The 10,539-nt window shown below is 38.2% G+C and overlaps 1 pseudogene; it reads left to right on the forward strand.

Annotated features, from left to right (window-relative positions):
* The first annotated feature begins 2,993 nt into the window (after window positions 1-2,993).
* Window positions 2,994-3,118, forward strand: LOC125999722 (uncharacterized; annotated as a pseudogene).
* The last annotated feature ends 7,421 nt before the right edge of the window (window positions 3,119-10,539 follow it).

The following is a 10,539-nucleotide window of genomic DNA, read 5'->3' on the forward strand; positions in this document are numbered from 1 at the left end:
GATTAGTAGGAAGTTAAAGATAGTCATCCTGTTGTTTGCAAAATATGAAATTTCTGAGGAAAAGACTATGGTTGAAAGGCCACTGAGAGTCAGACTTGTACCCACCACAGAGTGAGATCTACAGACTTGGGCAGCTCCCCAACCAAGGGTATTTAGGAGTTGCAACCTGGTTTCAGAAAAAAATTTAGGTTGAGAAGACAAACTAGTAAGGGAGTCCTGAGCAATGTCCAGAATGAGTCCAAAGGTTTCTCCTTTGGGCTTGACTTGAATGAAAATTACTGGGAGACTGAAAAGGACAATAAGATTACAAGAAGGACTTAGTTTAGACACTCTAGGAAGTTCCAGAATGAAAAAAATAAAATTCCAGCAAGTGGATGAAGAGACAGGACTGTGGGTAACGTATTTACATTGCATGTGGTGGATCTGGGTTCAATCCCTGCCATTCCATATGGTTTCCTGAGCTTTCCAGGAGTGATTCCTGAGGGCAGAGCCAGGAGTAACACCTGATCACCACTGGCTGTGGCCCCAGTGAATATCCCAACAAGAGTCAAGGAATGTTCCCACAAATGTAGTTTACCAGGGAAAGTCCTAAGACTTGTGAGGCATTGACACATCCCCAGCAGATCCTGTCACCCATATGTAGTCAATATTTAAAACTTTTCTTGGAAAGAATGAAAACCTTGCAAGGCTATATGTTGGAGGAAGAATAGACAGGCTTTTGAAAATAAACTTGAAAAGAGCTGGTGCAATAGTACTGCGAGTACTTCAGTTCAATCTGTTTCCTCAAGGACCCCCAAGCCTACCAGAATTGATTTCTGAGTATAGAGCCAGGAGGAAGCAGTGCTCATACCAGGTGTGACCCAAACATCATACGCACAGAGACACATACATGAATACACACACACTCATGCACACACATATAAAGGAAAACCTTGGAACAAAGAGGTTGAGTTAGGCATCTGGACATCTCTACAACATCCACTGGAAATGGTACCTGGCCCATCTCCTAGATCTCTATTAAGCATTAATACTGATTAATTCTACAGATTAAATGTTCACCTCAGAGGTCATCGGTACTAATGCTAGGGACAAGGTGATGTGACTTACCTTTGTTTCCTCCAGTCTTTTTTGGGTCTTAAATGATGGAATGGAAAAGAAATCTCCAGGATCATAAACTAGATAGGAGATGGAAACTTGCAAGTATTAAAGAATAGCTTGATGACAGGAGCTACAAAATCAAGTTTGCTTCTCCACATGCATTGAAGTTTCAGGACACATCACAGGAGATTCTCCAGCTCTGCAAAAAGTGGAGTTTAGGTTGATAGGCACAGGAGGCTTTAGAGATAAATTCTTTAAGAAGAAAGAAACTCATCAGGAAATACTGAAAGAAATGCAGCTTCTTCTAGCAAGGCTCTTTGCTTGGGGTGGCATCAAGCTGGGCAGAAATGTTCGTTGTGCAGAACCATTTGGATTGGTGTGCACTGATCTTTCAGTTAGCTCAGACAGAGTTCACAGAACACTTTGTTCCCAAGTCTTTGTGCATGAGACCTTGGACAGTTAGCTCACAAAGCCTCTGACTAGATGAATGCTGGCACTTATATCTCCTGGCTGGCTGGTTACCCCCACACAACTACATGCCTCTCTGGATACACACATACTGTCACCTGCCATTGCTACTGCTCTAAGTATATGTGTCTATTCCACTGCATTACTCTTGCCGACTCGTGGTTTCCTCGGACATTCTCTTTGACCTGCCAACCTCTTCATCTCTCTCTGAATCTTCAAACATTTTTCTTAAGAAACATGCCAGTTTTGTTATTTTGATCATTTGTCTATTTCCAATTGCTCTGTCATTAAAAACAGAAACAATGGGGCCACAGAGATTATAAAGGGGTCAGGCATTTACCTTGCACAGTAAAGATCATTTGAAGCTCCGAACACCACCAAACACCACCAGGAGGGATCCCTGGATCCCTGAGTATAGAGCCAGGAGTATCTCATCACCTATCTCCAAATAAAACACATGCACATGCAAAAAAATAAGATATACACAGCAAACTTGAGTAAATTATGTCCTTCAAGACTTCATTTTCTCCTCTGTGAACTAAGCAGAAATAATTGTTTTAAAAACAATTTCTATAATTACCTAGGAGCAGTAGAAGCAAACAGCATAGTTTTTCTTTATGGGTAGCTATCTCTTTGTCTCTGCATGTCTCTCTCTTGCTCTCTCTCTCTAATATTTTCTTACTAAAAATTTCCACTTCTGAAAACATTAAAGAAGGATGGAGTGAATGAAATTGCCCAGAAGCCAAATTTCTTCCTAAATAGCCTGATGATTATTACTTTTACTTGAAGAGAATTTTCCAATGAGGGAACAGGGATGAGACTTCATACAGGCCAAGACAATTTGTTGGGAGAAAAGGGGAACCCATCAGTGTTATTTTAGTTTTTGTATAAAGCAAATGTTAAAAGCTTTAGCTGATCTGAGGAGCATTTTATATGTCCATAAAACTGGCAGTTGCTCAGAACTAATAAGAAACCCCCCTCCCATTCTTGTGCTGAGGTGCTCATACACACAGACACAGTCACAATATTTGACAGGTTCTGCAACTGACTGTAACCCATGAGAAAATCATTAGGGTAAAAATCTTTGAAAAGCAAACCTGATCTTTAAAAGCCTTTATGCATTCAGGTGTGAGAAACCTGCCAGTCTCACAATCAAAAGTCAAACGAAGCCAAGCCAGATCTAAAGCAGGAAGCCAAGCTGGGTCAACTGAGGCCAAAAGGAAATTGATCACTGATGGAGCTCAGTCAATGATTAAACACTTAAAGTGGTGTATAGTCACTGCAGTTAAATGGTCAAAGAATACTTAAATGCAAACATAATTGGGAGGAAATATTGAATGGCATTTAAAAATGAATTATTACAATGAAAGGGAAGGCAGAAACATAATAAATAAAGAAAACTGTTCTCTATAAGAAAAGTAAAGTTGACCCTTTAGCTCCCTTTCCCATCAGATCTAAACACACTGGTCTTGGTGGTCGCCAGAGGAGAAATAGTAATACTGAGGCTGGCCTCACAGGACTTGAAAGCACATGCACTAGTTTTCAGACAAAGTAAAAAGAAATAAAAAGAAAAAAAAGGTTGGAGTGTCACTGAGTGTGGCCCAGAAACCAAACCCCCCCCAAAAAAAGTTGAGGCTGAAGTGATAGTACAGCAGGTAAGAACTTGCTTGCATGTAGTCAACACAAATTTGATCCCTAGTATCCCATATGTTCCTGTGAGCCTGCCACGAGTGAATCCTGAGTGTAGAGCTAGGAGTAATCCCTGAACATCACCAGGTATGGCCCAAACACTCCCCCCCCAATAAAGAAAAGTCAAGTTGTCAACTTTAGCTATTACGCGATGTAAAGTGCATGAGTCTAATCAAGTTTTGTCAAATCGTATAAAATCCTAAGATATCACTTATGAAAAAACATAAATTTAAGAATAAATAGGAGATGTAACTAAACAAAATGGAGACAGATCTACAACAAGGACACTACCTAAGCAATAGCAGTGGGGTAAGGTACATATATCAAAAATATTTCAGTGAAATATGCTTCAAAAAAAGTGGATTTAAAAATTTAAAGCATCATTTGACTAAAGTTAAAGAAAGAAAAATTAGTTATATTGGATAGTTTAAAATTATTTTCTTATAAAACATATTATGTTTAATAAATTATAATAAAATAATGACTTTATTAAGGTCTAATATTCATGGGATTAGAAAAAGAGCTGAAGGATCAGGAACCCATGCCTTGCAAGAACAAAGTCCTGAGTTTAATTTCTGGCCTTGCATATACCCTAGAGCTCCCTGTAAATCCCCAAACACTGTACACTGTGAACCTGCTTGCCCATGACTACTATTGACTGGAGCAGAAAGTGTTGCAGGGCCCTAACATTTAGCCAGCTCTTCTAGTTGGTCAATCATTAGGGAGTAGCTCCAGAACTAGTTCCTGGTCCCCCAAATAATGCTTGGAAGACTACACCCAAAGAAATAAAAATAAAAGTAGTCATGGCGTAAGAAATGTTCATCACATCATTGTACTTAAAAATATCATACTCAGAGTGTAGTGTATAATCTTTCTCACGAGTACATGGGAACTTTATCAAAACAGAAACTGTGTTAAGACATTATGATATCAGGGGCCGGGCGGTGGCGGTAGAGGTAAGGTGTCTGCCTTGCCAGTGCTAGCCTAGGACAGACCGCGGTTCGATCCCCCGGTGTCCCATATGGTCCCCCAAGCCAGGAGCGACTTCTGAGCGCATAGCCAGGAGTAACCCCTGAGCGTCACCGGGTGTGGCCCAAAAACCAAAAACCAAAAAAAAAAAAAAGACATTATGATATCAAATAATTCTCAACAGTTTAAAAATTATAAATATCAAGTTATTTTATGAACAGAGTAAATTACATTATTTATATTTTACAGGACAAATGTTCAAGATACATGTTAGTTATGGAAAATATGTTAAAAAGACAAAATATATATGGAAACACATTGTGTGAAAGCACAGAAATAAGGTGAAGAGAAATATGAAGCTCCTATACATATATTAGAATTAAAGAAAGACTGAAAAATCAATAATTCTCACAGGAAGGAGAAAAGAGGAAAGATAAAATATTTGGAAAACACATTGAAGGAAGGAAATGAAAAAGATAAGACTTGAATACAAAAATGAAAAGTTGATATACAGTGGAGAAAATAATAAAGTCAGAAATTGTTTTTTGCTAAAGATTAATATAATGATAACTTCCTGCCTATTTACATTACAAACAAGAGAGCACACACATAGCCAATATCAATAAATAAAAGGTGACATCACCATAGATTTTATAAACATTAAAAAGATAATATGACTATAACAGAATACACATTGTTCCCAAGAACATAAGGGATTTTCTCTAGGACAGACTAAATTCTGGGCCAAGCCTCAATAACGTTAAAAGGACAAACAATAAATATAAAGCAGAGTCATCAACAACATTAGAATAAAATACGAAATAACAGAAAGAAATGTGAAAATTCACAGAAATACAGATTTGAAACAACAAACTCCAAAGCAATAACTCAAAGAAGTAATCTCAAATCAAACCAAGAAGAGGGTCCAAAGGGTTGGAGTCTACATGCTTTGCCTCTAATCACTATTACATGACCAATTCATGTATGTTTTGCATGTGTGTGTGTGTGGGGGGAGATTCTATTTCTTGGTCTTAGTGGTTCTGTCTTCTCTTACCCAGGACCACAATCTCTGAGCTCTGCTGGATGTAAATACCCCCAAACAAAAAAATAGGAGTAAAAAGTGCTTAAATATGCATAAATCTAAAGCATTATATGCCAAAACTTATAAAACAAAGCAAAATAAGTACTTTAAGGTAAACTTACAGCTGAAAATATCTACATTAAAAGGGAAGTACAATCACAAATAACTTGATTTTTCAGCTTAATCATTGGAACCAGAAGATCACATGTTGTGAATGAAATACTCATATTTAGATACAGAAAGTGGTAAAATAGTGCTTCTGTAGATACAGGAGAAAAGAAACTCGTAGCTAAAGGGTATGTGGCATTTTGGGAGGTGAGAAAAATGTTTTATAATTTTAATCAAATTGAGTAGTAGCTGCATATCTCTGTGAATGTAATAAAAATCTAAAGAATTAAATAAGTAAAATGAGAAAATATAAAAGTCCTCTACTTCGTTCTCATTTAAGATTTGCTTGTTTGGGGGGCAACTCCTGGTGCTGCTCAGGGGTTAGTCCTGGCTTTGCAATCAGGAATCACTACTGGCAATGTTTAGGGGACCATATGGGATGCAGAAGATCAAACCTGGCTCAACCATGTCCAAGGCAAATGTCTTATAATGACTGTACGACCTCTCTGATCCCCCAAGATCATTTTGGCTCTAATTTTTTGAGCAGCTGGTCAAACTCTAGAGGGATAAAAGCAGCTAAAAATACTGATAATGTTATAGAGAATGTGTAAGTTAATTTGAGTATTGTTTGATAGTTTTTTTTGAAATAACTGCATATATTCAATGTATTAAATCTGATAAATTTGGATATTCGCAAAAATATAATACCATCACAAAAATTAGAAAACATATACAATTTGCATATTTCTTATATATATATATATATTTTTTTTTTTTTTAGTTTTTTTCCTGCCACAACCTGAGGTTCTCAGGTTTTATTACTTGCTCTGTATTCAGAGATCACTCCTACAACTACAGGAACAAATGGAGAAAGAAGAAAAAAATTAAAAGGCAAAAGCAGAATTAAAAATTCTAAAGGAATTATAATTAACATTTATCAGCTTGAATTAAAAATACAAAATCCCAACTCTTCCCCTATCATTGAAAAACAAGATAGCTCACTTTAGTAGTATTCAGTCATCTCAAGTAAAGACATGGGTGCAGTGGTTCCTGCTCTCCGCTATACTTTATGGGATTGCCTTTGACCCTTTGATTCTCAGACCACAAGGATCCTTCCTTCTCACAGAAAACCGAAAGCATATATAAAGTGAGAACAATAAACTAAAGAGATGCCTAGGATAAAATATCTTACTGTGCAAAATAGAGAATCAGTTTTTTGGAGGACTTTTGGGAAGGATGTGTCATTTTTGTTGTCTCCATTCAAGATAAGCATTGGATTAATTCCATTGGGGACCTTAGTGTCACTAAACCCTTGTGCTGTTTGAATACAACTCCAGAGTGCAGAGCCAGGAGTAAAGCTTGAACATCGCCTGAGAGGGAGATATCTAGACAAATCATCATTCTGCCCAGCTATATGAACATGCCCTTGATTAACAGATCCTCAACAGTAGCAGCTATAGTAACAATATCCATGATAGCTTATATGTTTTATGGGCCCAGTCTTCATTTACATTCCAAGCAACTGTAATTCATATAGAATGGGGGGAACTATACATATATACTTCCAAATTCGCTCTAATACAGGACAGACCATACTAGAAATAAAATTACTTATGTCCCAAAAGCATAGAAAATATTCTAACCTAGAAATTGTTACGACAGTTATACTTCAAAATAGTATCTGATATGGTTGATATCACTGTGAGTATATCTCAGATCACATTTTATTAAAGCTCAAGCATCATAACCATATTGAAAATAAATAAAACACTGTAGCAAATAACCACCACAATTTGGTTCATGGACATAGATCCAAGTCAAGTTGATGAGTTTAGAACTGGTGATGCTTGGGGTCGTTGATGCAAACATAGCACTTAGAGAGTGGTATGCCAGGATCTGAAAAAAGCCTATTTCACACAAAACCAAATGAGCACTCTGGTATCTACAGAACCCATGGTGCTATTGCATAGGTGATACCTATGAAATGTTACTCCCCCAGAGTTGCCAATCATATTTAAATATATATGATCAACACTTTACAGAGTAGGATATTCAACAAGGCATATCTATGGAGGGTTCCCATTCTTAAAGTCCTAATCAAGCATGTTGAAAACATTCCTTTTGAATCCCCAGTCTCTGTTGATGAGAATGTCAGTTGGTTTACTCTCTATGGAAAATAATCTATTTTCCAGCTATCTCACTTCTTGGCATCTAGCCTAAGAACATAGAAACATTGACTCAAAAAGATATATGCATTATATATGTTAGTAAAAATACACGGCATGGAAATAACCCAAATGTACAACCATGGATAAATGGATCAAGGATATATAAAATGGAATACTATGCAGCTACCAAAAATGATAAAATCATATGATTTGCTGAAATGGACTGGAAGGTATTATGGTAAATGAAATAAGTGAGAGGGAAAAGAGCACATACTGTATGATCTCATCATCTGCAGTATATAGATAAGCAAAACAAAAGATTAGACTATAAAGAATAATGGCAAATCCATTAGATTACAAAACTAAAATTTCCTAATGATATAGGAATGTGAATGGAGGACAAAAATGGAAAGGGGTCATCAGTGGAGACTAGTAGGCATTTTGTTCATGATATGGTATGGAAGGTTAACCATACCTCAACACCATGACTGTGAACACTCTGGTAACCTTATTGTAACACAATGGTAACCTAAGCTTTCACAACAATTTTAAACATTCTTCAAAAGAACTCCCTCTCAAAATAGCATACAACATTCTTTAGTACATACCAATAACATAAGATAATGATTATTTCTTCCTGTGGAGGGTAAAAGGAAGCACTCACTAGTCTAACACTGAGGCCCAGCAGAGCACTTCCTTTATACAGAAGAGCCTTTAGAGCTATGGTTCTCTTTCTTTTTCAATAATATCTTTATTTAAGCATCATGATTACAAACATATTTGTAGTTGAGTTTCAGTCATAAAAAGAACAACCCCTTCACCAGTGCAACATTCTCACTATCAATGCCCCCCATCCCACTCCTCCCCCACCCCCTGCCTATATGCAAGACAGGCATTTTACTTCTCTCATTCATCAACATTGTCATGTAGTTGTTAGCGTACTTATTTCTCTAACTGCTCTCAACACTGTTTTTTTTTGTTTTTTTTTTGGGGGGGGGTACACCAATTTGATGCTCAGGGGTTTCCCCTGGCTAAGCACTCAGAAATCGCCCCTGGCTTGGGGGACCATATGGGATGCCGGGGGATCGAACCGCGGTCTTTCCTTGGCTAGCGCTTGCAAGGCAGACACCTTACCTCTAGCACCACCTCACTGGCCCCAATGAGTTTCCCTATTTCTTTTTTTTTTGGGGGGGGCACACCCGGCAGTGCTCAGAAGTTATTCCTGGCTATCTGCTCAGAAATAGCTCCTGGCAGGCACGGGGGTCCATATGGGACGCCGGGATTCGAACCAACGATCTTGGGTCCTGGATCGGCTGCTTGCAAGGCAAACACCGCTGTGCTATCTCTCCGGTCCCAACACTCAACACTATTTGTGGTGAACTTCATATCATGAGCCAGTCCTTCCAGCCCTCATCTCTATTGTCTCTGGGCATTATTACAATAATGTCTTTTAGTTTTCTTAAAACTCATAGATGAGTGAGACTATTCTGCATCTATCTCTCTCCCTCTGACTTATTTCACTCAGCATAATAGTTTCCATGTCCATCCATTTCATGACCTCATCTCTCCTGATGGCTGTATAATATACCATTCTGTATATATACAACAGTTCAAGGGCACCTTGATTGTTTCCAGATTCTAGCTATTGTAAATAGCTATGATTCTCAACTACCTCTCCAAGGACTAGTGCCAGAGGACAAGGATCTCCTGCTGTCCACAACAATGTTAGAGCCACATAGTGGTTTTGAACTCAGGGCCTCAAATTTGTACAGATCTGCTCACCATTGATGGATAGTGGTTGCACAAAGGACTGTGGCTTTTATATTTGCACCCCTCATTGTTGATCATCACTTCAAATCAGTGAAATGCCTGGATGGAAAAAGAGGCCCTCACAGAGTAAGAAAATTTCAGTACTAGACAGAGGATAGTCTAAGAAGCACAAGAGAAGGACGATAATGTTCCTACTCTTGTGTCTATGTGGTCAGCCATTTGAGGGACAAAGTTGTACAAACACTCAGAGAATCCCCCCCAGGTACTCCCAAGAGTTCTGGGAAGTGGGTCATGGATGGGCAGTAAGTCCTGGAATCTCAACTCAAAGATTTTAGCATTGCCATCATCATCATTATCATCATCATCATCATCATCATCATCATCATCATCATCATCATCAACATCATGAAAGTGTTGTCTTTGCTTACTCCTCTATTCAGAACAGCGCCATTCATACATGTCACGGTATTCTTAAGACACTGTTCTGAGAAAGGAACTGAGCAGAGTGGATCTCAGGGTAGTGGGGCTAACACTGTGCTCCAAACATTTACAAAGGGATAGAAATCCTCCAAGTGAATCTTTTCTGGGCATCCTCCTTTAGGGTTATAAACTCCTAGAATTTCCTTCAATACTCCCAGATGTTAGATCCACCTTGGATTGGTGAATCTAAGATTTTAGAAACAAAATCATGAGCAGAGAGTGAGACCCCCATCTCTGAGTGCCAGCATCATCGTTGTATCTGTTATACATTACTTCACTCAAAGACATGCCAAACATACTTGAAGACACGTGCATGGCATTTCTTTAAGTGCAGCACTGCATGCAGTATAACTAAGGCTGGCCACCCACATGAATCCGACTAGCCATCCACACTCTGCCTATTCATTCAGCATCCTAAAATTCTGTCCATAAAAGATCAACAGTGAAATCCCCCCAAACAGGACTTCTATGATGCCTTTCCCCCCTTTCCTGCAATGTTACTCCATTCATCTGCTGTACATTTAGTAGGCAACCTTGTTAAAACCAAGAGAGACTAAGTTTCTCCTTACCTGTCTCTTCTATCTTCAATTTCAAACTCCTGCCCATAATCCTGTGCTTTTTTGCAATTCAGCATACTTGCTATATGACAAATACTTTTATTTCCTAAAATGTCCTTGTTAAATAGAAAAATTTACTCATCCTACCTAG

Source organism: Suncus etruscus, chromosome X, assembly GCF_024139225.1.
Source record: "Suncus etruscus isolate mSunEtr1 chromosome X, mSunEtr1.pri.cur, whole genome shotgun sequence".
In the NCBI taxonomy this organism is placed as follows: Eukaryota; Metazoa; Chordata; class Mammalia; order Eulipotyphla; family Soricidae; genus Suncus; species Suncus etruscus.